Source organism: Schistocerca cancellata, chromosome 5, assembly GCF_023864275.1.
Source record: "Schistocerca cancellata isolate TAMUIC-IGC-003103 chromosome 5, iqSchCanc2.1, whole genome shotgun sequence".
Classification (NCBI taxonomy): domain Eukaryota; kingdom Metazoa; phylum Arthropoda; class Insecta; order Orthoptera; family Acrididae; genus Schistocerca; species Schistocerca cancellata.
Genome location: NC_064630.1, coordinates 561,052,371 through 561,078,024, shown reverse-complemented (window position 1 = coordinate 561,078,024; position 25,654 = coordinate 561,052,371). Strand labels below are relative to the sequence as shown.

The 25,654-nt window shown below is 44.4% G+C and overlaps 1 protein-coding gene across 1 annotated transcript in view; it reads right to left on the bottom strand.

Annotated features, from left to right (window-relative positions):
• Positions 1–25,654, bottom strand: part of LOC126188679 (Kv channel-interacting protein 4-like) — a 601,427-nt gene that overhangs the window by 410,797 nt on the left and 164,976 nt on the right. The gene's annotated exons all lie outside the window — the stretch shown is intronic.

Sequence of the window (25,654 nt, the reverse complement as noted above, 5' to 3'; positions counted from 1 at the left end):
ATCCACCTAATTTTTAACACCCTTATATAACATCACACATCTTCAAGTCTCTTCTCTTCTGGGTTTTCCTACAGTTCATGTTCATTTCCACACAATTCTGTGCTCCGGAGGTACATTCCCAAAACTTTCGTCCTAAAATTAAGCTCGACATTTGATGCTAGTTAGTTCTTTGCCTGTGATAGCTTTTTGTGTCCTCTTTGCTCCGTCCGGTATATCATTCTTCTTTCCATGGTAGCAGAATTTATTCATTCTTTTACAATTAGTATTATCTAAATTTTCTGCACTCCACAAATTTCTTAAATAATTTAGTTTAAGCTGAATTAATGTTAATAACATAGTGCACTAAAGGGTTCATTTGCATTTAATACATTAAGAATCAAGTCTCCCATAAAGCGAAGTGATTCAGTTAGGATAACTGTAAATTTATAAATTAGTCTCTGTTTGATTCGCAACAAAGAGAATTCCGTAGGGGACAGGGGATCGAGTGATACCGACATGCGAGGAACCCACATAGAGAAGTTGATTTGCCACTCCTGGCAGGTCAGCATGTAGTAAACGCACTTGGATCTAAGGGTAGATCAAGTTTCCAGTGCTTGGTAAGCTTTGTATAACCTGGTCGTATTAGAAGATTCGTGGCGCAAGTAGACCTCTCATAGCACGAGAAATGGTCGTGACGACGTAGCCATTGGAAAGGTAGCTTCAATGAACTGCATGATTAAGGTACTCAGATACCGGATGACGTAACGAAGTAGTGCTCTTGTTTAATTCACTCTTGACATTAATGGATTTTTCTTTAATTTCATATCAAATGAAGAAGGGGTTGAAAGCCACGTTAGCATGTCGTCAACATAAGGTGTTTCATGACAATCATGAGTTTGAAATTTATGGTCTGGCAAGCGTATGTAGCCTAGGGAAGGAATACACAGTCGCGAAAAGACGAACGCTAAGATTTAGGCGTGCTTCTCTTGTCGTAAAAACTCTATGGCTAGCTCAGCGAATGGACGTACTGAGCGACGCCCCGTATTGTATTACCCTCGTTACTGGTAATGAGCGTTGTCGCTGACTTCAGACGCTATGCTCAGTATTCTGAACTTATTATTATAGATGTTAGATCCGCGTATATACATAGCAGCATGTTATTGTTGTTGTAGTTGTGGTCTTCAGTCCAGAGACTGGTTTGATGCAGCTCTCCATGCTACTCAATCCTGTGCAAGCTTCTTCATCTCCAACTATCTACTGCAACCTATATCCTTCTGAGGCTGTTTAGTGTATTCATGTCTTGGCCTCCCTCTACGATTTTTACCCTCCACGCTGCCCTCCAATACTAAATTGGTGAGCCCTTTGAGCCCTTGATGCCTTAGAATATGTCCTACCAACCGATTCCTTCTTCTACACAACTTGTGTCACAAATTTCTCTTCTCCCCAATTCTGTTCAATACGCCCCTCCTTAGTTATGTGATCGACCCATCTAATCTTCAGCATTCTTCTGTAGCTTCTATTCTCGTCTTGTCCAAACTACACTCCTGGAAATGAAAAAAAGAACACATTGACACCGGTTTGTCAGACCCACCATACTTGCTCCGGACACTGCGAGAGGGCTGTACAAGCAATGAGCACACGCACGGCACAGCGGACACACCAGTAACCGCGGTGTTGGCCGTCGAATGGCGCTAGCTGCGCAGCATTAGTGCACCGCCGCCGTCAGTGTCAGCCAGTTTGCCGTGGCATACGGAGCTCCATCGCAGTCTTTAACACTGGTAGCATGCCGCGACAGCGTGGACGTGAACCGTATGTGCAGTTGACGGACTTTGAGCGAGGGCGTATAGTGGGCATGCGGGAGACCGGGTGGACGTACCGCCGAATTGCTCAACACGTGGGGCGTGAGGTCTTCACACTACATCGATGTTGTCGCCAGTGGTCGGCGGAAGGTGCACGTGCCCGTCGACCTGGGACCGGACCGCATCGACGCACGGATGCACGCCAAGACCGTAGGATCCTACGCAGTGCCGTAGGGGACCGCACCGCCACTTCCCAGCAAATTAGGGACACTGTTGCTCCTGGGGTATCGGCGAGGACCATTCGCAACCGTCTCCATGAAGCTGGGCTACGGTCCCGCACACCGTTAGGCCGTCTTCCGCTCACGCCCCAACATCGTGCAGCCCGCCTCCAGTGGTGTCGCGACAGGCGTGAATGGAGGGACGAATGGAGACGTGTCGTCTTCAGCGATGAGAGTCGCTTCTGCCTTGGTGCCAATGATGGTCGTATGCGTGTTTGGCGACGTGCAGGTGAGCGCCACAATCAGGACTGCATACGACCGAGGCACACAGGGCCAACACCCGGCATCATGGTGTGGGGAGCGATCTCCTACACTGGCCGTACACCACTGGTGATCGTCGAGGGGACACTGAATAGTGCACGGTACATCCAAACTGTCATGGAACCCATCGTTCTACCATTCCTAGACCAGCAAGGGAACTTGCTGTTCCAACAGGACAATGCACGTCCGCATGTATCCCGTGCCACCCAAAGTGCTCTAGAAGGTGTAAGTCAACTACCCTGGCCAGCAAGATCTCCGGATCTGTCCCCCATTGGGCATGTTTGGGACTGGATGAAGCGTCGTCTCACGCAGTCTGCACGTCCAGCACGAACGCTGGTACAACTGAGGCGCCAGGTGGAAATGGCATGGCAAGCTGTTCCACAGGACTACATCCAGCATCTCTACGATCGTCTCCATGGGAGTATAGCAGCCTGCATTGCTGCGAAAGGTGGATATACACTGTACTAGTGCCGACATTGTGCATGCTCTGTTGCCTGTGTCTATGTGCCTGTGGTTCTGTCAGTGTGATCATGTGATGTATCTGACCCCAGGAATGTGTCAATAAAGTTTCCCCTTCCTGGGACAATGAATTCACGGTGTTCTTATTTCAATTTCCAGGAGTGTAGGTAACGTATCGCAGTGAAACCTTTTGTACATAACTTCACCTGTGACACTGCAGCTACAGTACTGGTAAGGTAAGGTAAGGAAAGTCGTATTGACTGGGAGACCCCGAGGGGCAGGTTAAACCGGCTAATTGGAAAGGTTTCTCCTATCCTTCGCAATGTGTGAGATTTGTGTCTTAAGTATATCTGATACATGTAGATTACTGTAATGTGTTGTGTGTGCGGTGTGGTATCAATTTTGGGTTGTGTAATGATGAGTGAAGGGAGAGGGTGCGGTGCCAGCACGTATACTACTCGTTTCGAACAGCAACAAGAGGGTCGCCATGTTTATCGTTACCAACGGACGGACGGACGGATCACAATCGACAGTGTCACGTGCCCTCATTACATGAAGACACTGTGCAGAGTTTGGAACTTAATTCAGGACATTGGTGCGAAGTCTAGTGGTCGGGAACTTTACGCCACCACCCCTGCTTCCTTCTCCCGGAAAGGCAAAGGGAAAATTGCCAACAGCGCAATCGAGGCGATCACCGATCCAAGTACCGGCCACGCCCGGCGTTGCTTAACTTCGGTGATCCGATAATATCCGTTGTACTCAACAAGGCAAGGCCGTTGGTTATGGTAAGCTGATTTCTTCGCTTGGCTCTACATTTGTGATCTTTTCCAGGTTTTTTAGGTTTCGCAGACTCTGACAGCTTGCTGGTTGCATGTTTGAGTCGTGTTTCCCCTTGTGACGATATTTCCACAATACGCAAGAGGTACACGACTTGTTCAGAATGAACTTAGACAAATTAACTCTCTGGATAGCACTTCATTTGTTCACATAGATACAGCCTAAATATTTTTACTTCTATTACCATGAATAGAGTAAGCATAGTAAAATACAAAGGAAAATATGGTATATACAGAAAGAAAAGACTGACACCGTACCAAAGGATAAGGGTATGATCAGTATAGTGCATCACGTTAAATACGAGGGCTATCCACAAAGTACATTACGTTTTGGAATTAAAAATAAATAAAGTTTTGGAAATTTTTTTAATTATATACAGATGAAAGCCACACTTCAATACTACTTTTCTACATAGTTGCAATTTAAATTAAGGCACTTATCGTAGCGATGGACGAGCTTGGAAATTCCTTCGTCGTAAAATTCGGCCGCCTGCGCCTTCAACCACGTGGTTACCTCTTCTTGAAGCTGCGCGTCGTCATCAAAACGCTGCATAGCCAACCACTTCTTCATTGCTGGGAATAAGTGGAAGTCGCTCGGTGCCAGGTCGGGACTGTACGGCGGATGAGGAAACAACTCCCACTTAAAAGATTCGAGAACTTCACGAGTGGCATTTGCAGTGTGGGCCCGGGCGTTGCCGTGAATCAGCAAGATATTTGAGCCCAACTTTCCCCTGCGCTTGTTTTGTATTGCTCTTCTGAGGTTGTGCAGAGTTTGGCAATACCTTTGAGAGTTTATTGTAGTACCTCTTTCCAGGAAATCCACAAAAATCGTATTTCTACCGAGTTACCGATTAACCACGTGGTTGAAGGCGCAGGCGGCCGAATTTTACGACGAAGGAATTTCCAAGCTCGTCCACCGCTACGATAAGTGCCTTAATTTAAATGGCAACTATGTAGAAAAGTAGTATTTAAGTGTGGCTTTCATCTGTATATAATAAAAAAAATTTCATACTTTATTTATTTTTAATTCCAAAACGTAATGTACTTTGTGGATAGCCCTCGTATTATTTAAATGTCCTACAGATCTGCGCCCGATAGCGGAGGTGAAGGAATCCACGTCCAAGATCATCAAAGAATCGTCTGAGCGTCTGGTTTAAGACTTCCATTCGGCTCCAAAGCAGAAGGCCCCGATCGGTTCTGCGACCGATGCTGCAAAATGCTATATTTCGTCAACATGTCTCACTCAGGTAATTTACCGAAAGAAAATTTTGCAACCCTTAGTTACAACCGAGGCAATGGCCTTGCCGCATTGAATACACCGGTTCCCGTCAGATCACAAGCTAAGCGCTGTCGGACGTGGCCGGCACTTGGATGGGTGACCATCAGGGCCGCCATGCACTGTTGCCATTTTTCGGGGTGCACTCAGCCTCGTTATGCCAATTGAGGAGCTATTCGATCGCATAGTAGCGGCTCCGGTCAAAGAAAACCATCATAACGACCGGGAGGGCAGTGCGCTGACTATATGCCCGTCCTATCCGCATCCTCATCTGAGGATGACACGGCCGTCTGATGGACCACTTGTAGCCTGAAGACGGAGTGTTTAGTTATAACCGACTGTTTGTCAGCTTCTCGTGGTCCTGCTTCAACTGCTGCAGTGAAAACTTCTTCAAATCATTTAATAATCCTTCTGTAGCGTTTCTAATGTAAAATGAAGACTTTGCATAGATAAGCCTCGGTATGACAAAAAATCTGCTTGTTAGACGTAGTTTCCACGCCCCTTGAGTAAAGCCAACGCAACTTCTGTGAGAGTTACCTAACATTTCAGCATCAGAAGATTCTAGTGTGGTGCAACAAGGAACCTAACACATTGACGAGAGGAAGAGACTACATCTGATATCACCGAGAGTCTATCGGGAGGACTCTACAACGACAGACGTGCTCATTCTGTACAAGGTTTCTGATTTGTTGCGTCCTAATATCATGCGGCAACTTGACGCCATACCAGGTCTTAACAGATAAGAAATTAAGAACTTCCATTTCTCCGTTGTACTGAAATGCTTTTCTTGTTCGTTGTCCGACAGGACCACTTGATCATGCTTAACTTGTAAAGTGTGCAATAAGCTCTACACACACTAACAATACGGGTGGGAAATCGCAGCTCATCTTACGAATATAATGCAAGAAGAGGTTGTGGTACGGAGGTAAAGATCATCGGTGAACTTCCTGTGGGTTCCATTGGGACACCAAGGCCTCCTTTGTGTCCAGGGGGTGCATTAGCTCTACAGCAGGGCTTAACAACTGGCCGGTTTTGAGAGCGAGTACTCGCGTCTGCTCAGGCACGTGCTCGCGAGCAGGTGCAAGGTCGCGGAGTAGGGAGGGAGGAAGGGAGGGAGGGAGGGGAAATGCGCGCGCACGTTTGAATGTGATCTCGCTTTCTTAGCAGATTTAACTAGCCATCTGAATGCTTTGAATATTTTACTACAAGGTAAAGATCTGCTAATTACTCATTTCATAGATCGAATACGAGCTTTTAAAATGAAATTGACACTTTGGGTGAGTCAGCTGGAAACAGGAAACCTAGCTCATTTTCCTAAATTATCATCCATGCAAGATGTTCACAAAGACTGTGAACGTTATTCACATAGTTTAGTTGATCAGATCTGACAGCACTAGACAGTGATTTTGATCTGTTCTCTCCATATTCAGCGAATATTTAAGAGATTCGTCCCGAGCTGCAGCAAGAAATTATTGACCTGCAGTGTGACAGAGAATACAGAGACAAATTTGAGAACAAGAAAAACATTTTGGAATTCTACAGACACTTCCCTCAGGATAGATTTCCTCGTTTGCACAAACTGGCGGCTACAATAATATCAATGTTCGGTTCCACGTATGTTTGTGAACAACTGTTCTCTGCAATGAAATGTAACAAGACGCGCCTGAGCAACGCATTGTCTGATCAAAATTTAAACTGCACGCTGCGCCTAAAATGCACAAGAACAATTACTCCGAACATAGACGCAATTGTAAAGGGCAAAAAGTACAAGATAACCGAGAATCCCACACTTCAGTGACATCTTTTATTGTGTAACACTTCACAAATCAATGCGAATGTAGAGGCATACACTAAGCTAATAAAATTATGTGGCATGTGTACATTCTCCTTTATTTGTTTCATTTGTCGCAGTAATAATTCGTGAGTGATATCCCTGCAGGTGGCCGCGGATTTACATTGACTGGCGGCAGCTGTTGTGTGCCCCACGTGACTTTCCCCACTCTCCGCTCTGGTCCGGTAGTGGGGGTAGCGTGCTCGCTCTGCTCCGTGCTCGCGCCTTGCTGCTCTCAGCTTGCTCCGCGAGCACGTATGTTGTGAAGCCCTGCTCTACAGGATAGAGCAGAGTTAGGGAGCTTGCTTGCGCAGCAGGCGTGTGCGGCGAAACGACACCATAATATAGAATTGGCGCCGCCCTTGACGCACTATTTTTCAGCTCTGGTTACATGGGGTAGTTAAAGCATTGTTCAATATCCTGCTCCTGCCGAGTTATTAGGGGCGATGCACGGCCCAACAACAGCGGAGCAAAATGCAGAATCAACTGTTTCAGCTGGAGGGTCAGCGGGTTCCACTTCCGGTGCCAGCGTCCTGCCACCTAGTACAACGTGCTACCGCCTGACAGCCATTCGCTCTCAACATTTATGGATTTGAACTTCTTGGAAGCGTAATTTAGTATTAAGTTATTACTAGTCACAGAATTTGTCAAATGTCGGGGCTGTTCAGAACGGAATTAAGGGGGAACGATACGGTAACTGTAAAAAAAAATCGATTTTTTTTAAGGAATTAGAATGTATATACACTGAAGAATTATTCCCCTAAATATTATGTGCTAACTCCAAAAAGTAACTATTCTGTGAGCGTTTGAATCCGAGCGAGCACGACATGACTCAGCATTAGAGAACCGGTTCCGCTCTCTCATCGCCCTTCGTTGCCATTGGCACAAGTCGTTATCGGTGCCATCACCCCTGTTTATACCGATTTAAGTAAACTTGGTTTGCTGGAGCGTTGTTTGGGTGCTTTTACTCAAAATGGGAACGAAAGTTTCAATAGGTTCGTTTGGAGATACGCTCCAAGAATAACATCCAGCCGCAGCGGAACTGTCAACATTGCTACAAATTTGGCCATACTGCCTTAATACATGTGGCAAGTGCCCTCTAAATCAAAATCGGCCATAAAATGCGCCGATTCTGTGAAGATAGAGGCACCAGAGGCGATGCGCTCAGCGACGAAAAGGGCTTCGAGGACGAAAATGAGGGCTATCACGTCAAAGTAGCAGAGAGCGGCCGTACACTTGCTGGGGCGACAGTTATCAAGGACCGGGCGTCGATGATATTCTGTAAGTTTCAAGCTTTGTCCCTTTCTTTTTGATGATAAATACTTGTCTAACTTTATACACGTTTGTCAAAACCGTGTTTTGCGGCATAGTTGCTGTCGCCCACGCTACAATTTTCACCTGATTTTAATGATTTTAGGTCTCCCTTGAAGCAAATTGAATTCTCTTCAGTTCATAGCAGCCGATTATTTATGCTGATATTTAGTATTTTTTTCGGCCGAGAAAGAGGGGTCTAAAATGACAGTTTTTTCAAATATCTAAAATTTCGCCAAAGAAATTTGTTTCCAAATCCATGAACTAAAATTGCATCTGTATGGATCAGATCATACGTTAATTTCATGTTCCAGATAACCACAACCGGAGTTACAGCGAGAACCGTCGATCTATCTCCTTTCACAGCTGCCTTGGGATAATCCCAATTACACAGTGAAGACATTAATATCTTTAAATACCAAAATACAAGTCAAAACTTCAATGTATGCTTTATTTATTGCAGAAAACCCGATTTGTCTGCAACATTCCAGTACGGAGAAAAAAATCCTGAATTTGAGCAATATTTTCGTGCGCCACTCTGTCATCCCCTCTTAAGTACTGTGTATACTTTATTCAGCAATGAATGTTGTGAGCTGCTTTTCGGAGCTAATATAATATTTTATGCGTGCCCAATGTAGCAGTCTCCAGTAAAACGAGTATGGGGAGCTCCTTAAATAGGATGCAATGCACTCTGGGCCACAGTTTTTCAAACGAGAGCGTAACGTTAGGAAGTAAGACTAGAAAGATGGGACAGGAGCGTCTAGTACTATACTAGCGCCCGCCCGGCTAGCCGCTAGGTGCTTCCTGAGCGGGAAGGCGTGCCCTACTGGGGGCCGAACCGCACAATAACTCTAGGTTCGGTGTGGGGCGGCGGTGGGGTGAGTGGACTGCTGTACCCTGTTGTGGGGTTGTGAACCACTGAGGGGTACGGCGGGGACGAAGCCTCTCCGTCGTTTAATTGGTCCTCAGTTCAATACACACTCACACTCACACACGCACACACACACAGACTGTACATCAAGCTGACTATATCTTTTCTAAGTGATATGGGTGAGATTCCATCACAGAAACTTCCATGTCGCACCCACGACTCAGGCGTTAGAGAATTTGTTTGTGCTACTCAACATCAGCAATTTATTTTTGACTGCTCTGGACGTTTTAACGTGCGCCCCTGGTACTGTCCACAGTTGCTATGGACGCATTTAGACCTGCATTTGACACTTCTGCCAGGTGTCGTCTATACGCGCACCCCGTTGCTACCGTCTTAGTGCTCACATCGTGTTAACACGGCCATCTATTCGCTCTCTGTGTACTTTGCACGCGTTAACAAACGAGGCACCTAGCGGCCAGGTATAGTAGCCAAACAGCCACATTTCCACTCTGAGTCCTCAGCACCCGTCCATCATTCTGCATGTGTGCATTTGCTGTTGTCATCTTATTTGCGTTGCTGTTTCCACCTTCGTTTTTAACTGAGAAAATGGGACTCCCTTGTTGCTGTGCAGAGGAAGAGGGTGACAGGCAATTACTTCTGGCACTTGGCGTTACAGGATGGAAGAAATTGAAGTAGACGACTGTCAGACGCTTCCATATAAAGACCATTGCAGTAGTGTTGCTGGAGAGACTTGTTGGCTAGCTGATATCGTTACATGTATTTATAATGCGTCCTACAGGCTGTAAATAAACAAAAGATTTCGATGGAAACTGAAATAAGTAAACTTTTTGTTTCTTAGAGATTAAATCTTGTGACATACCAACGAACGGGCTTCGACTAAAACTGAATATCCCACACAGAATATCGTAATATTAATATCTGCGATGCCGCAGTATTCGTTTCCGACGAGATATTCAGTACTGTTAAGCGGAACACAAAAAAATTGGCTCTGAGCACTATGGGACTTAACATCTGTGGTCATCAGTCCCCTAGAACTTAGAACTACTTAAACCTAACTAACCTAAGGACATCACACACATCCATGCCCGAGGCAGGATTCGAACCTGCGACCGTAGCAGTCCCGCGGTTCCGGACTGAGCGCCTAGAACCGCTAGACCACCATGGCCGGCCTAAGCGGAACACATCTTTCCATAGAAAAATATTGTTGTTGCGTTTATATCTGGATAGGTCAAAAATTTCGAATATTTTTTTTCCGAGCTATCGTTTCCGAAAAAAGAACCGTTTATGAAATACGGCGGGTATTATGACCACATGATTCACGTTGGTCATGACCAGAAAACTGGGCGCGATACACTCATCACTCCCATAGATATAAAAAAAAAAAAATGGTTCAAATGGCTCTGAGCACTATGGGACTTAACTACTGAGTTCATCAGTCCCCTAGAACTTAGAACTACTTAAACCTAACTAACCTAAGGACATCACACACATCCATGCCCGAGGCAGGATTCGAACCTGCGACCGTAGCGGTCACGCGGTTCCAAACTGACGCGCTTAGAACCGCACGGCCACACCGGCCGGCTTAGATATAAAAACCAATAGCTTGAGATTGGTGGTGTATTAAATACAGTTTCGAAGTGTTAGCAGTATTTCATACGCTGCAGTCAGTGCCATATAACGAACCATCTACATCTACAAGGATACTCTGCAAATAACGTTCAAGTGCCTGGAAGAGGGTTCGTCGAACCATCTTGACAATAATTCTCTATTATTCCTATCTCGTATAGCACGCGGAAAAAACGAACCATACGCAAGGTCTACGCAATGTGTTTTTACTTATGCAAAAATCTTAAAATTCCACTGACAGTTTTCTTAACTAGATGCAGCACAGTAACTAATACAAATAACAAAAACAAATTCAGTTCTTTAGTGTGTTGAGATACCATACTGTAAGCCGTGAAAGATTCAAATTCTTCCTCCAGATAGTTTTCGTAAAATCGGGTAATAAGTATCTCATTGGTGGGCCGCATTTCTGCTCAACTACGTCGCTGGCAATTCGTGAACGGAATCAAAAACGTGGAGCTAAACAGTTATTACTGTGTTCTTAACGACTGCCGATGTATTAGTGAGATATCACTGATAGATGCATTCTTTCCGTGAGATATCACTGTCAGGAATATATGTAGGATGATAGGTTTATGGAAGAGAAACTATGAAAGAACCACCAAGTTAGTGAGATGAAATGAAAGGGACGTTTCTCTTTCGTCATAGTTTTTAACATCCTACTAAAAACTCCATGAAAGACGTATGTCTTAGGCAGGCATGGAACAATATTGACATTGTGATTCTTCAGTTTCTCCCGGAGTATTTCTTGCTCGATCAGTCCACGGGTGTACTGCCGGCCCATAGTGTCCAACGGGCACAATATTTCGGCGATCAGACATGTCGCCATCGTCAGGTGCACTGACGAACTGAGCTTCTGAGGGTGGGCGGCTGTGTTAAATCCCCTCCCCTCGCGAGGCATTCTCTCTGCGGTCCGTGCCTGCGCGTCAGCGGTTGGTAAGACGCTGGCATCGTCGTCTGTGGTGGCGTCGGTGTAATTGCCTCGTCCGCCCCAGTCGCCCGTTCCTTTCCTTTGCTGAGCATCTTTTTAATTAGACTCAGTGTTGGTTCCCTTGCGCTGCTGAGGTTGTAGCAGCAATCTCAGTTGATGAATCCGTCCCTGGTACGAATTTCGATAGCCTCTCTAACGACGCTGCCCCACTAATCAGATGTCTGTGCCAAGACCCTGGTATGTTGGTAGCCCATTTCGTGATTTTCGGACAAACAGTGCTCTGCGACCGCCGACTTGTTGGGATACCCAGGTCGAGTGTGCCTCTGATGTTCTCGGCAACGGACTTCGATGGTGCGCACTGTCTGTCCCATACAGGTCTTCCCACATTGACACGAATCTGGTATATGCCGGCCTTCCGCAAACCGAGATCATCTTTGACACTTCCCAATAATGCTCGCGTTTTATTTGGTGGGCAAAAGACAGTTACTACTCGGTGTTTCCTGAATATTCGTCGTATTTTCCCCTATAGTGCGCCAGTATAGGGTATATAGGCAGTGGCTATCTCTTTCTCCGTGACTTCTTCCGTCTCCACACGCTGTACTGTAAAGGTGTGGCGGAGAGCGCGTCTGATCTGCCATTCCGAGTACCCGTTTCTCCGGAATACAGTTGTCAGGTGTTCCAGCTCTTGCGGCAGACTCTCTGCGTCAGAGATGGTGCACGCCCTGTGCACCAGTGTTTTCATCACCCAATTTCTCTGCGCCAGATGATGGCAGGTATCCACTTGACATTGTTTTGATATTGTTTGTCTATGCAGTGATTCACTTCTGGAGGAGTTTTAAAGTGAAAAAGTTAAGTTGTTAGAGTAACTGTATTTATTTTGTATTGGGGACGGCGAAACACAGAGAGGTAGACAAAATCGTCACTCCCCACCTGCCTGAAATATTTTGCACAGGAGAGCCGCGCCGTGGAGCAGCATCAGTTCACAGGCAGCAGCCGGGAAGCGGCCTCCTAGCACTGGCAGTGATATAGGGTGATAAGAACGGCGCACAGTCGGAGGAATGTAGCGAGCACGTTTGTGACAATCAAAGGTTAAACCACACATCTTTTCTCTGTGTGTGGTACGGCGATAAACAATATAGTTTTTGCAAGAATCTAAATAAATTGGGACACAAATGGCCCATTAGAGTCACAACCATCCCCGCATCATAAAACGTAAAACAATACAAAATAATCACAAAAATATTACCAGATCGTAACCTAAAAATTTTAATATGTCGGCTACACGAGACGCTCAACCTGTAGCCCTCAAACAAGTGACCTGGCACCGGAGCTGGCAACATGTGTCCTGCTTGGTGCCGAGGAAAGCCACAGGGCACACCCCACAAAAAAAGAACAGAGAGAGAGAACAAGGAATAATCCGATTGAAACAGAAATCGGTAGATGTAATATACACGTACAGACAAACAAATGACTACAATTTGAGAAGAATGGTGTGGTTTATTCAAGAGAAAGGGGGTCCTACTATGAAAAGAGATGTTACTCCAGACCGTCAGTCCTTGTTGACGGGCCACATGGGGAGTGAAATTGGTGTCAGTTTTCCGTCGGTGGCAGGGACACCTCCAGATACGTCTTCACTGGTCATGAGGGCTCAGTTTAGGATGGGACTGATCACTTGCAGGCTTTCAAATAAAAAAATGAAATGTGATGGTGGCTCTCAGCTACGTACCCTCCAGACTCAGAGATGAAATATTTGAAGTTTTGGCTGGTTTCGTCGTCTAGGGGCTGGGATATGTAGTTGCCACATTAGAAGCTAGATACTGCTGAATCTACAGTATACAATATGAATGTACACGAGAATCGAATGGTCGAAGGTTCCTATCACTTGGCAATTGCGAATTTTGTACGTAATGCAGACATTTATAAATGAAAGACCGCAATTAAATAAATTCTGCAAGTTCTATTTTAACGACTTTAAATGATGAGTACGATAGCAGAAGTACCCTTAAGAATGCCCTTTATTATTGTAAAACACTTATTGGTGTAGATGGTCTAGAAATTACATTAAATATAAGTTGAGTAAGAGGGAAACAATAGGTTCCTACTTCACGTAATTAGTTATGAACAACAACATAGCTCGCGAGATATTCACTTCACTACGTCTTCACTGCAGAAGCCACGGAAATCTCACAAGTGCACAAGTCGGCACTACAAAATATTACTATTTCTCGTGACCAGCGCAAACTGCTCCACTCTTCAGGTCTTTCCCGCGACCGCCCGTCACGCCTCCTCTTCCAGCACTCCCTCGTGTCGTCTCCCGTACTCTCCTTCTATTGACTTCGGATGTCGCCGCCCGTAGTAATGAGTGCCGTGATTGGCTAGAGCGATCCTTCCATGTCTCCAAGCCAACGTACACTTACCAGTACAATGAAACACATTCGAAATACTGGATTTACATGTAAATAACTTGAAATTAAATAAATATTCCTACGGCTGGACCAAAAAACGCTCTAGCACTCATTATTAAATACATAAACAAATTAAATAAACATATATGAAAGGAATAGAAACAAAAGGTAGGCCAGTAACCTAATGTATCTGTGCTTTCTAAAACACAGAAAATATTTAACCAATTTCTTCATGTATACGATATATCGGATATAAACAAAGATATAGATGAATAAATATATTTATAAGCCTGCTGTTACCGTTTTTTCGTGTACGAGGTGCATTCAAGTTCTAAGGCCTCCGATTTTTTTTCTCCGGACTGGAAACAGATAGAAACATGCGCATTGTTTTAAAATGAGGCCGCGATCATTGTCAATACGTCCCAGAGATGGCAGCACCGTACGGCAGATGGAATTTTACCGCCAGCGGCGAGAATGAGAACTGTTTTAAATACTCAAAATGGCGACGTTTTCCTTACTTGAACAGCGTGCAATCATTCGTTTTCTGAATTTGCGTGGTGTGAAACCAATTGAAATTCATCGACAGTTGAAGGAGACATGTGCTGATGGAGTTATGGATGTGTTGAAAGTGCGTTTGTGGGTGCGACAGTTTAATGAAGGCAGAACATCGTGTGACAACAAACCGAAACAACCTCGGGCTCGCACAAGCCAGTCTGACGACATGATCGAGAAAGTGGAGAGAATTGTTTTGAGGGATCGCCGAATGACTGTTGAACAGATCGCCTCCAGAGTTGGCATTTCTGTGGGTTCTGTGCACACAATCCTGCATGACGACCTGAAAATGCGAAAAGTGTCATCCAGGTGGGTGCCACGAATGCTGACGGACGACCACATGGCTGCCCGTGTGGCATGTTGCCAAGCAATGTTGACGCGCAACGACAGCATGAATGGGACTTTCTTTTCGTCGGTTGTGACAATGGATGAGACGTGGATGCCATTTTTCAATGCAGAAACAAACCGCCAGTCAGCTCAATGGAAGCACACAGATTCACCGCCACCAAAAAAATTTCGGGTAACCCCCAGTGCTGAAAAAATGATGGTGTCCATGTTCTGGGACAGCGAGGGCGTAATCCTTACCCATTAAGTTCCAAAGGGCACTACGGTAACAGGTGCATCCTACGAAAATGTTTTGAAGAACAAATTCCTTCCTGCACTGCAACAGAAACGTCTGGGAAGGGCTGCGCGTGTGCTGTTTCACCACGACAACGCACCCGCACATCGAGCTAACGTTACGCAACAGTTTCTTCGTGATAACAACTTTGAAGTGATTCCTCATGCTCCCTACTCACCTGACCTGGCTCCTAGTGACTTTTGGCTTTTTCCAACAATGAAAGACACTCTCCGTGGCCGCACATTCACCAGCCGTGCTGCTATTGCCTCAGCGATTTTCCAGTGGTCAAAACAGGCTCCTAAAGAAGCCTTCGCCTCTGCCATGGAATAATGGCGTCAGCGTTGTGAAAAATATGTACGTCTGCAGGGCGATTACATCGAGAAGTAACGCCAGTTTCATCGATTTCGGGTGAGTAGTTAATCAGAAAAAAAATCGGAGGCCTTAGAACTTGAATGCACCTCGTAATTGTGGAGTACTTATGGCCTCACGCGATCGACAGTAATCGACCACTTTGACCTCCAATAACTCATATACTATTGAAGTTACATGCCTGTAATTTATACCAATTTAAGTTTACACTAATACCTTTCTAGAGACATGTCGATCGACAAAGTCGGATGAACCGTTTAGATTTTGGAAATTCGTTTCTGGGTGTTACTTGTATAATTTATCGTCAGATACTAAACTTTAAACTAATTAAGATATTGAAAATCTCATTACACCATCAGAATCGCTGTGCAAGTAATGGTAAGGCACATTTTTCTTTTTGATGTATCATGATTCATCTGGCTACTATTAATTCCTATACGGTCCGCCCCCGGTAGCTGAGCAGTGCTACAGAATGTCAATCCTTAGGGCCTGGGTTCGATTCCCGGCTGGGTCGGAGATTTTCTCCACTCAGGGACTGGTTGTTGTGTTGTCCTAACCATCATCATTTCATCGCCATCGACGCGCAAGTTGCTGAAGTGGCGTCAAATCGAAAGACCTGCACCAGGCGAACGGTCTACCCGACGGGAGGCCCTAGTCACACGACATTTTTTTATTCCTATACGAACCGTGAAATGGTTGCCATTAAGGTTTCACAAAGTCCGCCATCTTTGGCACTCCCAGCATCTACATCTACATCCATACTCCGCAAGCCGCCTGACGGTGTGTGGCGGACGATACCTTGAGTACCTCTATCGGTTCTCTCTTCTATTCCAGTCTCGTATTGTTCGTGGAAAGAAGGATTGTCGGTATGCCTCTGTGTGGGCTCTAATCTCTCTGATTTTATCCTCATGGTCTCTTCGCGAGATATACGTAGGAGGGAGCAATATACTGCTTGACTCTTCGGCGAAGGTATGTTCTCGAAACTTTAACAAAAAACCCGTACCGAGCTACTGAGCGTCTCTCCTGCAGAGTCTTCCACTGGAGTTTATCTATCATCTCCGTAACGCTTTCGCGATTACTAAATGATCCTGTAAGGAAGCGCGCTGCTCTCCGTTGGATCTTCTCTATATCTTCTATCAACCCTATCTGGTACGGATCCCACACTGCTGAGCAGTATTCAAGCAGTGGGCGAACAAGCGTACTGTAACCTACTTCCTTTGTTTTCGGATTGCATTTCCTTAGGATTCTTCCAATGAATCTCAGTCTGGCATCTGCTTTACCGACGATCAGCATAATATGATCATTCCATTTTAAATCACTCCTAATGCGTACTCCCAGATAATTTATGGTATTAACTGCTTCCAGTTGCTGACCTGCTATTTTGTAGCTAAATGATAAAGGATCTATCTTTCTGTGTATTCGCAGCACATTACACTTGTCTACATTGAGATTCAATTACCATTCCCTGCACCATGCGTCAATTCGCTGCAGATCCTCCTGCATTTCAGTACAATGTCTCATTCATCGACACAGCGTCACCATGGAATTACCAGCCACGTGGTCCCTGGACCCCGGCCAATGTTCGGCACTATGCGGCCGCCGACGAACCGTGGCCCAGTGAGAGGCCCCAGCGTGGCCACACCAACTCAAAACTCAGAATATTTTCAGAGCGCTACAAATCGCCCATTACCTCACACACTGAAGACAATTCTACTCAAGTCTTTAAGACTCCAGGCCGAAGACAAGTCTGGAGACGCCCCAGACAGCGGTGGGGTATCAACCTGACTGTCGCCTGCCATACGGATCGAGAAATAGAACTGATGGTCTGGGGTGCCATTCCTTTGGTTGCAGGACCCCTTAGAGTGTCATATGAGGGATCCCTACAGCACAGCAGTACGTCGACGATATTCTACGCCCAGTTTTGTTGCTCTTCATGGTAAGCCATCCTGTGCTTGTATTTCAACAAGATAATTCCCGCCCACAACAGGCGAGAAGTTTTACTCTTTGTCTTCTTGCTTGCCAAATCCTACTTTGGCCAGCAACGCAGCAATGTCGCCAAATTGAGAACGCTTAAAACATTACGGACAGGACCCTCCAACCATTCCGGGATTCTGACGACCTAATGCGCCAGCAGGACAGCATTTGGCACGATATCCCTCTAGAGGACATCCAACAACTCCATCAAGCCAAAGAACTGCTTGCATAAGGGCTCTACGTGGTCCATGGCGGTATTTATTTGCTCAGTTTGTGAAGCTCTTTTTCTTGAATAAATTTAGAGGGTATTCCACAGCAGGCAATGAACCAGTCATCGACTCACAGTCAAATTTTCAGACTAGCGTGAAAGCAGAAGCTTTAAAGGTGCTTTTCAAGACAGAGGTGACAAATATACGTGTCCACAAGAAGTCAACACTTAAGGGACAAGACGCAGCTTGAAAGCTAACTGTATTCTTTCTTAAAATTAACTATTCAACCAAATGAATACCGTCTGAAACCGTGCGACCGCTACGGTCGCAGGTTCGAATCCTGGCTCGGGCATGGATGTGTGTGATGTCCTTAAGTTAGTTAGGTTTAAGTAGTTCTAAGTTCTAGGGGACTGATGACAGTAGTTGAGTCCCATAGTGCTCAGAGCCATTTGAACCAAATGAATACCAGTTATCTGAACGTAAATTATGTTGAACAATAGTTAATCTCCGGAACCCCAACAGAAAAGCACTCATTTGTTTCAGAAAGGAATAATGATTCAGCACTGTAAGGAGAAAAAATAGAATTAAGGGGTGAGAGGGGTGAAAAGATTATGATACATTGAGTGTATTGGAATTTGCTTTACAGGCGATATTCCGTGCAGTGCACATCTTTTGCTTGATTTAAATGCTAAAACCATGACCTCTGAACACAAAAAGGAGCAAAGGAGACCTTTTTCTGAGCATTCGGCTAACCTTGATGTGCAGTTTGCCCTGCCGTTGCTTCTGGATAAGTCGCCAGTATGTTGCGGGACTAGTTACCCAAAAATGTACCGGATGTTTACGAGCCCTGGTGCAATTAAACAAGGGATGCAATCATTATGTGGCTTTTTGTACACTGTGAGCCCATATAGACACGTCGTTCCAAAAGTACCAAAGAAGATTTTAAATGAAACGAGGACACAGACACCTAATTTGTCAGTAACTCGCTCTATTAGTAAACTACTTTTTTGCGAAGTAAGCAGACCTACATTGGATCTCCTCAATTAACATAGAAGTTTGCACTGAAACAATGGAAGTGATCTGCTACTGAATGAGAGGGTGTTTTAGAATCTAACATGATTGTGGACGACAATATCGTGTATAGATATTGTGGTCCAAGTGGGCATGCGGCTCAACCCATACGCAAAAAAAGTAAGCTCCTTTTTTAAATTGGGAAGCCAAGTAATGGCAAGAGAATTGCAGTGTCTAAGCGTGACATCGGGAAACAGCTCTTACCACATCAATGTAGCGGATTACATCTGCAATAACATTAAGCCATCTCAACAATAGCTTTGCTGCAGCATCGCGCGGAATACTAACCTGGGACCATGACCCAACAGAACCAAGCCGGGACACAAAACAGAAATAGCAACAGCTCGAGCAATCGCAAAACGGGGAGTGTGCCCCTTCCAAGAGAGTTCAGAAAATGAATATTCACAGCAAGCCGTCTGAACGGCTGTCACAGGCAGAACAAGTTGTCGTGAAACGTGTCACTTGTCCATCTAAGCCAAAGAGATACGCTAGACCAAACATGCGTGCCTTTTTGGGTAAGACAGTAAAATGTGCTGCTATCTTATTAATGAAATTCGATGAGGCGAAACGTCTTTCACACTTCTTAAGTGATGGAGTGCCTTGTAACGTAACTGCTTAAATTTACCAAAAAAATTTTTAAAATTTTTAGATTAAACTGTAACCATAAAAATCGATACTTAAGTACTGACGGCCAGGAGAGAACAGTAAACTCATCGTAGAGCAGAATGAAATTCTTACTCTGCAGCGGAGTGTGCGCTGATGTGAAACTTCCTGGCAGATTAATACTGTGTACCGGACCGAGACTCGAACCATGTTCGAGTCGCGATACGGCACACAGTTTTAATCTGCCTGGAAGTTCCATCCTGGTGCTCTTCCAGCCAAGCAAGTACACTACGAGCTGTGTGACACGTTGCATCGCCCTGTTGGTAGATGACATGGTGCTGAGCGTAAACAAACTGCATTTGGGAATGGAGATGGTCCCCAGGGGTAGATGCATACTTCTCTTGCTCCACTGTCCGTTCCAGAATGACGATATCACTCAGGGAATGCAACGAAAACATTTCCCAGACCATAACGCTCCCTCCTGATTCCTGGATGTTTGCGTTTAGATGTTTCACTCTGTAGACACAGACTGCCGTCTGTCCGACACGATTCATCTGAAGAGGCCACCTACAGCAACTCAGTGGACGTACCGTTACAGTGTAGGTGTGCAAATTCCAGCCTTCATCGTCGAAGAATAGAGTCAGCATTGGACCATGAATCGAGCGCCAGCTGCAGAGGTCCATACGCGGCGATGTTCGCTCAACGGTTGTTGAGGAGACACTAAGTAGCACCTTGGTTCATCTGGGCGAGCAGCTGCTCAGCAGTTGCACGTCTCTTCGACCTGACACGTCATTCATCCCTGTCATCTATGGCCCGTGGTACATCACAGTTGCCTCGGCGCTAGTTTTGGATACCGCCGTTTTGGCCTGCGGCACGTGTACAGTTTACAAACTTGGACGTTTCCGAAACGATTCCACTCTTGGACTGAAAGACAATGATCATGCCCTTTTGGATGTCAAATAAATTAACACAGCCGTAACATAAAGCCACTAAGGCGGTATGCGTCCATGTTGAAAAATATGCGTGGTCTGCAAAATGCTGGGCAGGTCGCTGCTCGTGTTTGTTACCACACCAACATGTAATTGTAACGTAACTTTACGCTAGCACAGGAAAGGTTCAGTTAGTGAGAGGACTAGGTCACAATTCCCAAACATGATTGACCTTTTTACAATATAACTCTATGAGCAAGTTTCATTCCTTGGTACTTATTAAAAATAAAAGAGGCACAGAGCATAAAATTTTAAGACGAAGTTTCTCATAAAAACATTACTCTAATTAAATACAGAAATCTCTGAAACAAATTCAAGCTGACAAGTAAATGACTAGAGAGTTAACTTCTGCAACTGTTCAACACAGGATTATTAAAAAACATGAAACGAACTCGGGGTTTTAAAATTAAGCCACGACTCACGCAACTACAATTGCATCAAGAGATAGTGGTTATAATTAGAGTCGTATACTTAAAGCAGGATTACACAGCTTTCCTTTCATTACACACTAACTGCCGCTCTTGGTACGAGCCCTTTTACTCTCTAACAATCAACAGGCCCAGCTTCCCTGTCTCCCCAGGCATGTCGTTGTACACACGGGAGAGAACACAAAGTAACCAGACAAGTTTCTAAAACACACAAACGGATGGTGTTAATTCAACGAGCCTGAAAAACATGTTCATACATGGTTCAGGGAATACAGATCAGACAATAATGACAGTTTAAACTATGGGCTGGAAAACTTCAAGCAACCGATTGGTCCAGAAAATAAAATTAAAAAAAAAATTTAAGCACACTTGATAAACCATCAAAACATGGACATTTCACTACTAAGGAAATCGTTGAGGACTGGCAGTTAGCAATACCCATAGCAAAGATTGAAGCAGCTGACGAGAATTTCGAATGAGGCACCAAGAGGCAGCAATACATTAAATCACGTTGTTAGCACAGTTCATGGGCTGAAATTTTCGTCACCCACAAATAAACTATCCTTGGTTCCAATGCCGTCGTGAGCAGAAACAAGGCTGTCCACTCAGAGTCCCGTCAACCAATGAACGTCAGAATAACCGACGCCAGTACCAACAGTCTCTGTTCTACGCGTTGCCAGCTTGTACTGCTGCCCAGCGTGCTTCCAAACACAATGCATGCGCGACTCACCCCTCCTAGCGGCTCCGTATTCAATCTCTCTTCAAGCGCCTCTCCTCAGGCCGGCCGGGGTGGCCGAGCGGTTCTAGGCGCTACAGTCTGGAACCGCGCGACCGCTACGGTCGCAGGTTTGAATCCTTCCTCGGGCATGGATTTGTGTGATGTCCTTAGGTTAGTTAGGTTTAAGTAGTTCTAAGTTCTAGGGGACTGATGACCTCAGAAGTTAAGTCCCATAGTGCTCAGAGCCATTTGAACCAATTGAACCTCTCCTCAGGCGCGCGCTATATAGGCAAACTTTACGCCAGACGGGATCGATAACCGCCAGGTCGCTGTGCACACATCAGTAATTATTATTTAGGTCCACCTGTTATTTGAAGTTCCAGGAATTCTTATAATGGCAAACGCTGAAACGCGCACTACCTGCTGTTTTAGTTGACGGCATGTGGCGATGTTGTTGAGATTTTATTTATGCATTGTTTTAGAGAAAGGAACAAGTTATTTGTACCATATTTACAGAGTCCAAATAACATTTCTGTCATTTACCTAAAGGTTAAAATTTAAAATGTTTTATAACTGCTCATTGACTGTTCTGATGTGCTACGCTTATAGGTGTTAACTGATGTTAACTAATGTTTAGTGTTCGTTGATGTCTTTTTGGGACATGTGTTAACTCAAATGTTTTCTGTGTGTTCTCCCTGAATTCATGTTGTGTTTCGCTGAAATTATATTTAGACAGAAGCTCTACGCAAGGTGATGCTGTCAAGCCTCAACTGAAAATTTTTCTAATTAGAAATATTAACTGTTTATTACTCATTTTCTTATATTCTGTTAGGATTGGTATATATCACAACTTCTTAAATAACTTTTCTGGGTGAAGTGTTATGTTTTTCGTGGTCCTGTATTTTACTACACTCAGCTCCTCGTTCGCTAACGTTTTCCAATTTTGGTTTGTCAAAATCAATGTTTGTGACAGTTTAATTACGTTCTTGAAACTGGCACTCCCAATCCCTTCTTTTTGTGCAAAAATCGCACTCAAGTGCAGGTTAAGCTAGAACTAATAAATGGCAAAAGAATAATAATTGCACCACTACCAGAACAAAAATAATTTGACCGCTGCAACATATAGTTATCAACTCCGTATATACTAATAAAATTTACTTCGAATCAAGAGATATTGCTAATGAAATATGGTGCTGGCTGGATGATACTTACAGCAAACGCCAATTAAATTAAATTAAAGAAGAGTAATCAGCACAAAATACTGATGTACGAAACAATTTCACTGGTTTCGTGTGGTAATTGTGATTTATTCAGTGTTAGAAAGTTGTAGGAAGGAAGTTTGGGTTTTACGTCTGGTCGACATAGAGGTCATTAGAGACGGAGCACAGTGTCAGAGGGTGTCAAGGATGGTGAAGGAAATCGGCCATGCCCTAGTAGTAGTAGTAGTAGTAGTAGTAGTAGTAGTAGCAGCAGCTTTATTCATCCGTAGATCTCTTTTTACAAGGATATAGGACATGTCAAAGTATTTACAAGCTTAGACTAATTTAAAATAAGTTAATTCGTATACACATACATTTACAGACTTCTAGCTAGAGACAATCATTAGATTTACTCCTGGTACACAATACTTTTCTACAAATAACTTATTAACTAATGTAATGGCACACTGTTCACTCATATCTCACTATCAGTCACTGCACACACTGTACACACATTGTTTCATAACTCTTCACTCACTACACTACACACACACACACACACACACACACACTCGTGATCTCTGGGCCACTTTCTGTACCGCAATTTCCCACTTACTATCCTGAAAAACTGAGTCAGCTTCTCTCTGTAATGAGTGAGATTTTGAGCTCAGAGACAGGAAGAGGTATTGTGCTATGCATAGCTTGGGGGTAAGTATTTGTAGCTTACGAAAAAAAAGGACAAAAACATGTTGGATGTCATATAATGATTATTATTATTTATTTGTATAACTTTTTTTACCAAAACCCTACTCTGTTTTATCTAAGTAATCCTTCAATGTATAAAATGTATTGCATAATACGTACTTTTTAGCTGCCTCTTTAAGTAAGTGTATTTTTCCCTTTCAGAGGAACGATCCCGGCATTTACCTGGAGCGATTTAGGGAAATCACGGAAAACCTAAATGTGGATGGCCGGACTCGGGTTTGAACCGTCGTCCTCCCGAATACGCGTCCACCGTGCTAACCACTGCACCACCTCACTCGGTTTTGGAATGTTACGAATATATACATTTGCAACGAAACTACTATGTGCTTAAAGCAGCGGTGTACATTACTGTAATAATATTCAAAAATATATTATTTACGGCATAATTAGCAACAGTTGTGGCTCAGGCGACTAGGTAACCTGCGAAGAAATGACTTGTTTGGGAAATTCAATTTCGCTTCGTCGATCGTAATGTCTATTTCGTAGACTAAGTTTGTCCCTGTTGTAGCCTAATTACTCAGAAAACCTATATCCGTTTAATGAAGCAGAAAAAACAGGCTATCGTTCAAATGAACGTACAGCGCATCAAATACTCATCAGTCGTTGTAGCTTTGTTTCGTTTTGTTTTCAATTTCTCATTTCACACAAAATTAAGAAAAACTCATTTCCGTTGGCCAGCGTACGTAATTTAACAAATATATGTCGAAACATGCACAGATAGTTATTAGTTGCTTCATAATTTGCTGTATGTTAACCCCGTTCTGGAAACGTCGATCTGAGTCCACGTGGGAATATCACACAGAAGTTTGGAACAAAACTTGCCAAGCCTGAGTGCAGAATGTGATACTTCATTTAAATGTAAGCTATGCAGAATGATCGTCACATAAAAAATAGTGTTAAAGATATTATTTGAATTCTTCGTCGGTGATTGGTAAAACGTTACAATGACGTGAAAAAAGAAAACACTTTATTTATATTCTGCAGCTAATTTTCATCATTGACGAAATATTCATGTGCTAAACAAACAACTGCACTTCGAGTCTGTTATCATACAGGCTGAAGATAATCAACTTCGAATTTTTTCTATGAAGACGATCTCAGTGCGTTGAATAGTCACTGCAATATCGTTTCTCAACTCACACTTAACTGTAAGAGTCAAAGGAACCAAACATTTAGAACTATGATAATATTTAACAAAACAAGAGCTCTCTGGACTAATGCTTCGCAGATAGGAAAGCTTCGTCAGGCAATGGTGTTCAGCATCTCTTCCAAAGAGTTCTAGTTCATAGCGTTTGTGAAAGTTAAAAGTTTTACTATTACGAGTACAGTGGAAATTGTATTTCGACGAATGTCTGCTACTATAAAGAACAACTGATGTTTACAGTTACACGTAAGTTATCCTTTAATATAACTTACGTTTTGCATCATCCCGGTTCCTAGAACTCCTAAAGATAGACGTTGACTGTGGATATTGTATCACAGACACAGTCCCTCTGGCTGATCAGAGACGTCACTAAACCCGCCCGAAGACGTAAACAATCATTCATCAGTAGCACCTGTTAGACGGAGGGGGTCCGACAGCCCGTCAGTTCCAGTCATTCCACCAGGAAGGAGGTACACAGCTCGTGTTGCCTGTAGTTCAACCACGCGTAGACGCTCAACGCGATTCGATCGCGTCCGCACTGTTACTTTGTGCTAGGAAGGGCTCTCAACAAGGGAAGTGTCCAAGCGTCTCGGAGTGAACCAAAGCGATGTTGTTCCGATATGGAGAAGATACACAGAGACAGGAACTGTCGATAGCATGCCTCGCTCAAGCCGCCCAAGGTCTACTACATCAGTGGATGACCGCTACCTAAGGACTATGGCTCGGAGTAATCCGGACGCCAACGCCACCATGATGAATAATGCTTTTCGTGCAGTCAGAGGACGTCGTGTGACGACTCAAACTGTGCGCAATAGGCTGCACGATGCGCAACTTCACTACCGACGTCCATGGAGAGGTCCATCTTTGCAACCACGACACCATGCAGCGTGGTATAGATGGGCCCATCAACATGCCGAGTGGACCGCTCAGGATTCACCGATGAGTGTCGCATATGCATTCAACCAGACAATCGTCGGAGACGTGTTTGGAGGCAACCCAGTCAGGCTGAACGCCTTAGACACACAGTCCAGCAAGTGCAGCAAGGTAGAGGTTCTCTGCTGTTTGTGGGTGGCAATTATGTGGGGCCAACGTACGCCTCTGGTGGTCATGGAAGGCGCCGTAACGGCTGTACG